At 40.4% G+C, this 9,484-nt stretch overlaps 1 long non-coding RNA gene across 1 annotated transcript in view; it reads right to left on the bottom strand.

Moving 5' to 3' along the window:
• LOC143694356 (uncharacterized) overlaps positions 1-2,569 on the bottom strand; it is a 31,059-nt gene extending 28,490 nt beyond the window's left edge. Inside the window, exon 1 of the long non-coding RNA XR_013182782.1 lies at positions 2,349-2,569. This is a non-coding gene — a long non-coding RNA (uncharacterized LOC143694356). The remainder of the gene's footprint in view (positions 1-2,348) is intronic.
• Between the last annotated feature and the right edge of the window lie 6,915 nt (positions 2,570-9,484).

Raw genomic sequence — 9,484 nt, forward strand, 5'->3', positions numbered from 1 at the left:
GTTTGTGTATATATGTAGCCATGGGTTCATAACAGCACATCTAGTGGAAGAGTATTGGTGCAAGAAATAAAGAATTTCCTTTTTGCCTGGAACTGTACATTAGCAAATACAGGAAAGGCTTTATTAATGACCACATGAGTGGAGAACTGTCAGTACCTTGATCTAGAATTCCCAAGAGTCGTCAGAAACAGAGTTGGGAAGAAATGGGAACTAAAAAGAAATGACAACGGAGTTATTAGCTTCCTCCTTCTTGGGCTTGTGATAGTTTAACAATTTGGGAACCAAAACCTCAATCATTCAGCTGATAAACATTCAGTTAATTTCAACTAGTTTCTAAAAAACTGAAAAATGGCTTAGAACATTTGCTAGCTTTTTATAGAATGTTTACCTTTTTGGAGGCATTGATAGGGTTTATGTCAGTCTGAGAGAAAAGGGGCCCTTTGCATGGAAAGGGAAACTCGCATCACCCCTGTAAACTCTGAAGCTCAGGTGTATCAGAATTAGGTATTGGTGTGTGGTAGATCCCCACTGTTCCAATATGCCTCCCACTCCTGCTTCCCCTGAAGATAAGTTGGTGAAACATGAATGAGGCAGAGCTGACTTTACATTCCTGCCGTATCCAAGAAAATGGAACCCCTGCAGCTGATAGCACAACTAAAAAAATGGCAGCTTGAGTGCATTTATATTTCTCAGTCCAGGCAACAAGCAATCTAAGTAGATGTAAACTAGGTTTTTCATTCTGCTATTTATTTCAGAAAAAAAAAGTACAAAAATCAGGGTTTAGATGTTTGGAGGTTTTTTCCTCATAAATTGTGAAATTTGCTGCTGCAGTCTAATTTGTTCAGTAAAAAGTGTTATACTTCAACCCACAGGAAAGAAGAATCTGGAGCTTGTATGACACTTTTCAATGTGTTGGTAGGGAAAACATACATGGCAATTAAATCTAATCCAATACCACTTTTTTTCCATTTTGTTGTTCTTTTCACTGGGAGTCAGGCAAGGCATAATTTATGTTTTGGTTATCAAAAAGGAGAACTTGTCCCGAGGCCTGGTGACAATTATGTCTGCATTTTTCATTTTTGTTTAGGATATATGATACTTAGTTTTCCTCACACCTGTCCACTCTCTTGCTGAGCGAAATTTTGGGAGACGTGAAGTACACAACCAATGTTTGTGCAGGTGAAGTCAAGGCTGCATCTGGCCTGCTTTTTGTCTTGTGTTTGACTTCTCTAGCTAGAATTGCAGTGGGTTTAAATCCCACTATATACCTTGGCCTTTATGGGATGATTTCTCATATACTTTGTGTACACAAGCAGAGAGATGATGCTTATGAATGCCAGGCTACTGTTTTGGTGACTCTTGACTTCCTCCTGGGCCTAACCCATGTTCATAATCATGTTTACAAGGGGTCCTGGTACTTTCAGGAAATTTCTGTGAACTGATCCTTGTGACTACATCTCTTGCTTGGCACTGTACAGCTCTGGAATGAAGCACAACAATTAGTTTATCTGAAGAGTAAAATGTGCAAGTAGTGTTTAATGATTGTCCTCTCTTTAGAAACAGGAACCTTTACTGAAATTCAATCTTGAATGTAATTGTAATGGAAAATGTCAAGGGAATTCTATTTCTCATGTTATATATGACCATGATGCAGGAAATCTCGCTGATTCAACCATTGATTTGCTTCTGGTGCTGAAAACTCAATGAATGTGGATCCATTGGTCTGCATGAAAGTGGATGGAAAATGGACAGAAACCAGTGACACAGCTAGCAGAAACTCGGTCATTCTGGCATGTGATAATCTACTAATCCTCACTCAATTTCCTTCCAGTACAATTAATTATTTTTGTTTTTGTCATGAGAAAATCTGTTGTGATAACTTCCTTTAGCAGCTCAAAATGTAACAGCAAACTCCCTGCTGGCATGACTTCAAGAGCAGAGTGGTGCCAGCAGATAATTTGGCCTAGATTATTTTTAAGAAGGTTGTCAGTCTTGTTTTTCGCTATTACATGCTTACTGTGGTAATATCAAATATTTATTCTACTGCTTACAGCTTTAACTCTAAACAGTTAGTGGAATAATCTCTTGACCTGTGCAGTGACAGGGACGACCCTTCACACAGAGCTATTTGGAAAGGAGAATGATTCCTCTTGTGAAATTCTTTTATTTTAACTGTATTGCTAGAAATCTCAGAACGATGGGTTATTCATTCAAGCGTTATCCTCTTTGCCCTTGCTGAAATACTTAATGAAATTCCTGTGTCTCAAAACTTGGACTGAAACCTGTGGCTGCTCCCCCCCCCCCCTTTTTTTTTCTTCCCCCCCCCCCCCCCCTAGTGATTCTCTCACCTGAGTACATATGCACATAGGAGTATGCATGCACAGGCAGTCAAAGACTCCTCTCAGCTTCAGAGGGTGAAAGAGGAAACATTAACATTCCATTAGCTGCAGGGTTCACACGCGGGGTCTATAAAGAAATCTGGCTCTGGGTTCCAGAACATGTTGAGAGAAAACCATAATAAAACATAGGTGCTCCTTACATCACTCACTAGCTCACTGATGTATTTGTGTCCCTGTTCCCTCCCCCCTGCCTACAACCTTTCACATCTCTTTGGAACACAGACTCCCCTCCCCTATAGGAAGTCTCATTCATTCATGTTTTGAAGGAATTTCTTAATTCTCTTTCAGCAAGATTACCACCATCCGTGCCCCTTTTCCTTCCCTCGGCCTTTGCCAGAGAGAGAGAGAGGAGTAGGGCCTGCCCAGATGGTTGAGGACCAAAAAGAAGGAACATTTTCTCATGCTTTTAAAAAGACCACTTTCTTTCCTGCCTAATATTTAGCTCCTTCAAATGCAAATGGAGAGGTTTCGCTCCAAGGTTAGCATAACAATTATGGGAAAGCTTTAAATCTGAAGCATTTGTTTACACGATGAAAGGAGTCCACAGTCCAAAAGCTCTGAGGCCAGGGCTTTTCAGTAGCTATTTTCTGACTAAGTAGTGAACTGCAAGTCAATTTTAGACCACAAAGAAAACCAATTTATATCAGTGTGTAAGCTAATTTTGGAGGGAGTTCTACATTATAAACGATGGTGGGGTTTTTTGGTTGTTTTTTTTAAGTGACTGTTGCTGAAATAAACTGCTGATTTTCCCCTCCCCCAGCCTTTTGCATCTTGCTCTTTAATGAGCCCCCAGATGTCTTGGATGTTAATGACCATTCCCCTTGCCCTCAGAAGAAGGGACATGTAGGATCTGAGGAATCTGTTTCAGAAACACCCAGGTGTGTGACTGTCAAAAATCTTACTAATGCTCAGAAGTGAATTTCAGGTGGTTAGAATGACTCTTAAATATGTGTTTTCCTATCCTGGCTTCTGTTTAATTTGCTTTCTTCATTGCTACTGTATTAAGGGCAAGTTCTTCTTAGCAAACTCTTCATTGGTAAAATGCTCAGGAGTGACAACTCCTGGGATAGAGTGATTTCATGGATGTTGCAAGACACTTCTGTTGTAAGTGGACTAATATTTCTCCATTGCTATGCTTTTAGTATGCCAAAATTCTGAAAAAAGATATTAATGCTGAATAACATTACTTGACAACTCGATGCTTCCATTTTTTCATTGATTAGAACCTTTCTCCAGAAAAACCTCTTTTGTCACTGTTCATGCTGACTTTCAGTAGCATCAGAGTAGCTGTAAATCCTCCAGTATTTGCAGAATTTCTTCTTTATAAGGCTGATATAACAGCAATGTGAGGCCTTTCACCATCCTTGTGGCCTCCCTTTGGATGCTCTCTGGTAGCTTTCTATCTTTCTTATATTGTGGCACCCCAAACTGCCCCCAGCACTTGAGGTGAGGCTGCCCCAGGCCAGAGCAGAGGGGACAATCCCCTCCCTTGCCCAGCTGGTGATGCTGTGCCTGATGCTCCCCAGGACACAGGTGGCCCTCTTGGCTGCCAGGGCACTTCTGGCTCAGATTCACCTTCACATCAACCAGAATCTCCTCATCCACAGTGCTGCTCTCCAGCCTCTTATTCCTTGGTCTGTACACACAACCATGGCTGCCCCATCCCAGAGGCAGAATCTGGCACTTGGCCTTGTTAAATTTCATTTGGTTGGTGATTGTCAGTCCTCTGATTTGCTGAGGTCTCTCTGCCAGGCTTCTCTGCCCTTGAGGAAATTGACAACGCCCCCCTGAATTGATGTTGGCCAACTTAACCTAGTATTCCTTTGAGTCCTGGGTCCAAGTCATTAAGGAAGATGTTGATGAGAACTGGGCTGAGGATGGAGCCCTGCAAAGCCCCACTAGTGACCACATGACAGCCTGATGCTTCCCCATTCCTTGTCACCTCCTCTGCCCGATTTATGGGCCAGTTGCTCACCCATCACCTAACCCAGTTGCTCAGCTGTGTGCTGGACACTTTGTCCAGAAGGATAAAGTGAGAGACAGTATCAAAAGCTTTGCTGATTACATCATCTGGGTTACCTCTCTCAGCTAGGTGGGTTGAATGCAGTTGTTTAGTGAACAAGGTGGCTGCTTTCTCTCTAAAGAACCTTTGTACAAATGCCACAAAATCCTGCAGTGCTGTTCTTACTGCCATGAGCTATGTATAGAGAAGCAAACACTTATTGGTTTATTCCCCCTATATTTTCAAGAGGATAGAAAACAGAGAACCTTAGAAGAATAGCTGGAGGGCTCCTCAGTATCTCTCTAGTGTACCTCCCTATTCTCTGGCAAGATCAGCTGTAGCAATGGCTTTCCTGACAGATGTTTGTCTAACCCATTGTCTGAAGCCATGGAATATTTTACAGCTGCTGAATCTGGCTTCTAAATGCTCACCCAACTTGTCTGCTTCTGTGGAAAGAGAAATGCTTAATTAGTGTGTGTCAAGGAGTGCCTTGACTCTGTAAGAGTAAAGATCTAGCTCTACAGGTGACCCAGCTATATCCCTGTTGTTTTGGCAGCAGGAGTGGTGTGTGGTATCCATTTGATCACTCACAACAAGGCAAGCGTTGTTGTTGTGCAATATCAAGTAGGACACTGTTGGTGCTGTTTCCTTTTTAGTGAGTAAATTGTTTTGGTTGATCCTGTAGAGCAAAGAATGGAGCCAGCTCAGCTACTGGCTCCAAAGTTTATAGCTCTGACAGGCATTCCTTGTTTCTTGCACCTGAAGTTCACTCGGCCCACTGTGTGAACTGGCCATATGCTAGTGAACCAGAATTTGAAAATAGTAAATATTTGTTAATGTAGTACCCTGCTGAAGCTTTTTTCTAAAGTATTCTTTTTCAAGTGATTAAACTTCACTGGAAAAAAATAGATAACTTGAGTCACATATCTTTTCTAAAATAGTTTATTTTATTTGAATGCTATGTAATACACTGCTTATAACTTGCACCCTGAATGGATTAACAAAACAATCTGTCATGCAGCTAACAACAGCTAATAAGATACATGACACTGACTCATTTGTAAAAGAGTCACTATCTTTTCCCTTGCTTTTAATTTCTTTTATTGCATTTATAGGAAATCTAAGCTCCTAATACAGGTGAGTTAATGCATAAATCCACTATGGAAATATTCCCTACTTAGGTTCCTGGTTGGGATGCTTGGGGTACATTTATGTTGTAAATGTCAAGAGAAGCTCTGCAAGAAGTGTATTAAGGTCTTAAGCTTTCTTAAGACTCCTCATCCCACTTGTGGCTGCAGGCAAGATCCTCTTTCCTTTTAAAATGCATTCAGTGGATCTTCTCCACTGAATCTTCTCTTGCAGATTGTAATGACCTTATAGGAGTCATTGTAACTTGTCATTTTGGCAATTTCTACTGTGAAGGGTTAGGACATAGGCCAGCCTACTGTAAATTTGGAGGTTATATGAAGTTTTCTAAGTTTTATTTTGAGTTTGGCAGTTACAGCTTCAAAGAAACAAAACAAAAAAACCTCTCCCCCTCAAAGCCAGAGGTTGCTAGCCCACAGAGTGTGTGATTTAAAGAAATGCTTACAAAAACAGATAGCCTTCCTGTCATTGTAATGCTGAAAGCCTGGATCTTTTAGACCTTTCTTTGCAGCAATGGATAGGTTATACAGCTATTTTTTAACCTCTTAACCTTCTGACTTGGAACATAAAACTGCTATAAAATCCTCAGCTATGAAAGTGGCTATAAGTAAGCCCATTTCTACTGCTTTAATACAGGTTCTGTATGTTAATTCTCTGGCGGTGCAATCAAGAAAAGACTGGCATTCAAACCAGCGAGTACCTAGTTCTCACTTCACCCCCTGACCATAATGAATATAAAATGCTGGTAGTAATAGAGTGAAATGAAAAACTCCTTCATCTTGGCATGCAAGAAATTTGCAATCACATTTTGATTTTCAGAGTGCTGCTTGATTGGGGGTTAATGCGTGGGTAGATTGACCTCTCTTGCAGGAGCAGTTGTTATTGTACTAACTGTGTGAAAAACAAATTTCAAATAGAAAGCCTGTTGCATGTTTCTTGTAATTCGTGTTAACTATCACCCCTTTGGAGTCAGTAGTAATAGCAGCTCTGAACCCTTCAGGGTTTTCCTTCTTTTTGCATCTTGCAGGAAGGAAGGTGAATTTTATTATCAACTGAAAGATTATCTTCCTTTTGTTTTCTTTATTGTCTTCAAATATGACTACCCCAATTGACTTGGTTAATTTTAAAATTGATATTTTGTGCTTTTCAAAGCAACATGAAACTGTTGTCTCATTTCCAAGCTACCTGAGAAATAACTTTTGCTGTATGCACTGTATGCAAATCCACTTCTGTTCAGGCTAGATTTATATTAGTTTCCCTGGTTTTAACATACTAAATACCTTCAGTTTCTGGTGTTGGTTTTGTAGTGAGAATATTGCTTGGGCTGTATTTTCTAGGACTGTCTAAATAATACAAATGTGAGCTTGTATACTGTAACATTTGCCTGATCTCAGATTATGAGCCAAATTCTAATCTTATCCTGGTTTATTGAGTAAAATTAAACAAGGGTAAATGTGCTTGACCTGCTCAGATCCTTTTCTTCTTTTCTCTTCATGGTCACTACTTAATGACCAAACAAAAGGGGAGAGAACAGCAAGCTCAGGCCCATGTTTTGGCTTCATCTAGAAATGTCTGGTCAGATTTTTGAATTTGCCAAAGAGCTGATCTTGTTTTACTTTGAAAGCCAGGAAGTGTATGTTTAAGGTTATAAGTGGTGATTCTGGTTTTAGAAGAATCTGAGCAAGTTTTTGCAGTGCAAAATTATTTTAATAAGCTTAAAATAAACTGCAAATTGGGGAGGGGGTGGGGTGGAAGAGGACAAGTGTCCTACTTGTCTTGCTATAGGTGGGCTTTATCAAACTGACCTTCAAGATGTTCTTCTAATGCAGGGAAACATTTCACAAGATAACTGCTGTTGGAGACAAATCCTATCTGTAATCATGGAAAAATTTGGTTTGATTTGTGATGATAGAAATTAAAGCCAGCTTTTAGTTTTATATCTTTTCTAATGTCAAAATAGTGGGAAACGGTTATGTACTCCATGATTAATGGATATAAATCATATAGACCTCTCTGGCACACTGCAGTCTTTGGACGACATTTCCTGTGATACCAGCAAACACTCTTGGGGTATAAGGATAGGCAGTGCCTATCTTGGTAGCAGGTCAATACTGTTTAGGAGTCTTTAGCTGTCTGTATTGAAGGCTCTCTGAAACCCCATTTGATCTGCCTGTGTTGTGAAGTGTGAGGCCACATCCAGTAATATCCAGTAATATTTGATCTTTCTTGAACTTTAATGTATTTCTCAAATTATCTGTGAGTCTAATTATGGGCACTTGACATTTATTTGAATTTAGGACATCTAGTGCTAAAATGCCTTGAACCAGTAGTCTACAAATCTTGTCTGTAGCAGCTGAGATACAGTCATTAAAAGCCATGTTCCGCAGTATTCCACATTGCTTGGGACAGAGGGATCAGAAGTTGTTGGATCTGAGCCCCTGAGTGGCATAACAGGTTTGTCTTGTTACAGATAGCTTGACAAGCTGTGTCTGGAGCCCTGTGGTTGTACCAGTCCTCCTGTCTGCTCTACTGCCTCGTGGCAGAGGCTGTTCCAAGATTGTAAATAGAGGAATAGAGGTGCTGACTTTTGAAGCTTCTGTGGAGAGCAGCTAGAAGTGAAATGAGGTCTCCAAGTCCTATGCCAAGAGCCACTATGGACAGATCAGAAAACTGGCTCAAATAAATTTGCCTGTTTGCTACTACAGGAAGCACTGAGAGCAAATTTATGGTGCCTAACATACGGATATCAGCACTGGGTAGAACTGTTGCTTTTGCTCAGTAATCTTGAAGGCTTTGAGAGATGTCTGTTGCAATTTTGGTGGGTAAAAATCTGTGCTGTTCTATGGTAAACTTTTGTTTCTTTGTGTGCTTCCAAATGAATGTGTTTTCATAGAGCTATGAATAGTGCCTACACAAAAAACCTTTATATTCTGCCAGCTAGCTAATGCTACAGATAATATGAATCCCTCATCAGGTCCCACCTTTTCCCACACACAGAACAGTTGCCCATTTCCCCCAAGTCCCAGTGCTCATATTCAACTTGTTCAAATACCAAAATATATTCCATGAGTAGCAAAGTGAATTTCAATTGGGAAAATTTGGATGACAAATATGGTTAAAAGTTTTTAAAGGATATGGTAAATGTTAGCTCACAGACAATCAGCTGATGTTAGTGTGTTAGAAGAAGAAAAACACCCAAAATGTGGAATGTATTGGAGGGGGAACACCTACCACTGAAGAGGATTTCTCTTCACTTATAGTAGGATTTTATCACTGCTCTGGTGAAATCTGTGGCAACATGGAACTTGCAATATTTGAGAAGTCCACTAGCAAAATATGGAAACGAGATAACAAGCATCATTATTGGTGCAGCAAACACTCCCCTTGCTTCAGAGCTTGATGTTTTATAGTAGATTATTAAAAAACCCAAACCAAAACAAAAACACTTAAGCCTCTGAAACTGCCAACTTGCTGACCAGAGCCTGAAATTGTAGATCTATGATGTGAGTGCTTCTGCACTGGATCCCTTGTTGTTGGACCTTTAGGTATAAGATGGGTGACTACGTAACTGTAACTCTGTAACATCTGTAACTCTGTTTATTCAGTCAGAGGTGCACTGCTGTCATTCCAAGTATATTTTATTTCAGCCAATTAATGATGAAAAGTTGCTTCTCATCCTGGATGATGTGTAGATTGGCCAAAGAAAAGCACTATGTAGAGATGATAAAATATTTCTTTCCCCATATGCAGTGTAGATCTCTTATTACTAAAATACAGGAAGGAAGGACTGGGGGGAATTGTGGGCGCTGGTGGATGGGAGGCTGAATGAGACCCAGCAGTGTGCACTCCCAGCCCAGAAAGCCAATTGTATCCTGGGCTGCATCCAAAGCAGTGTGGACAGCAGGGTGAGGGAGTTGCTTCTGCCCCTCTGCTCTGG

This window comes from Agelaius phoeniceus, chromosome 1 (genome assembly GCF_051311805.1).
Source record: "Agelaius phoeniceus isolate bAgePho1 chromosome 1, bAgePho1.hap1, whole genome shotgun sequence".
NCBI lineage: Eukaryota > Metazoa > Chordata > Aves > Passeriformes > Icteridae > Agelaius > Agelaius phoeniceus.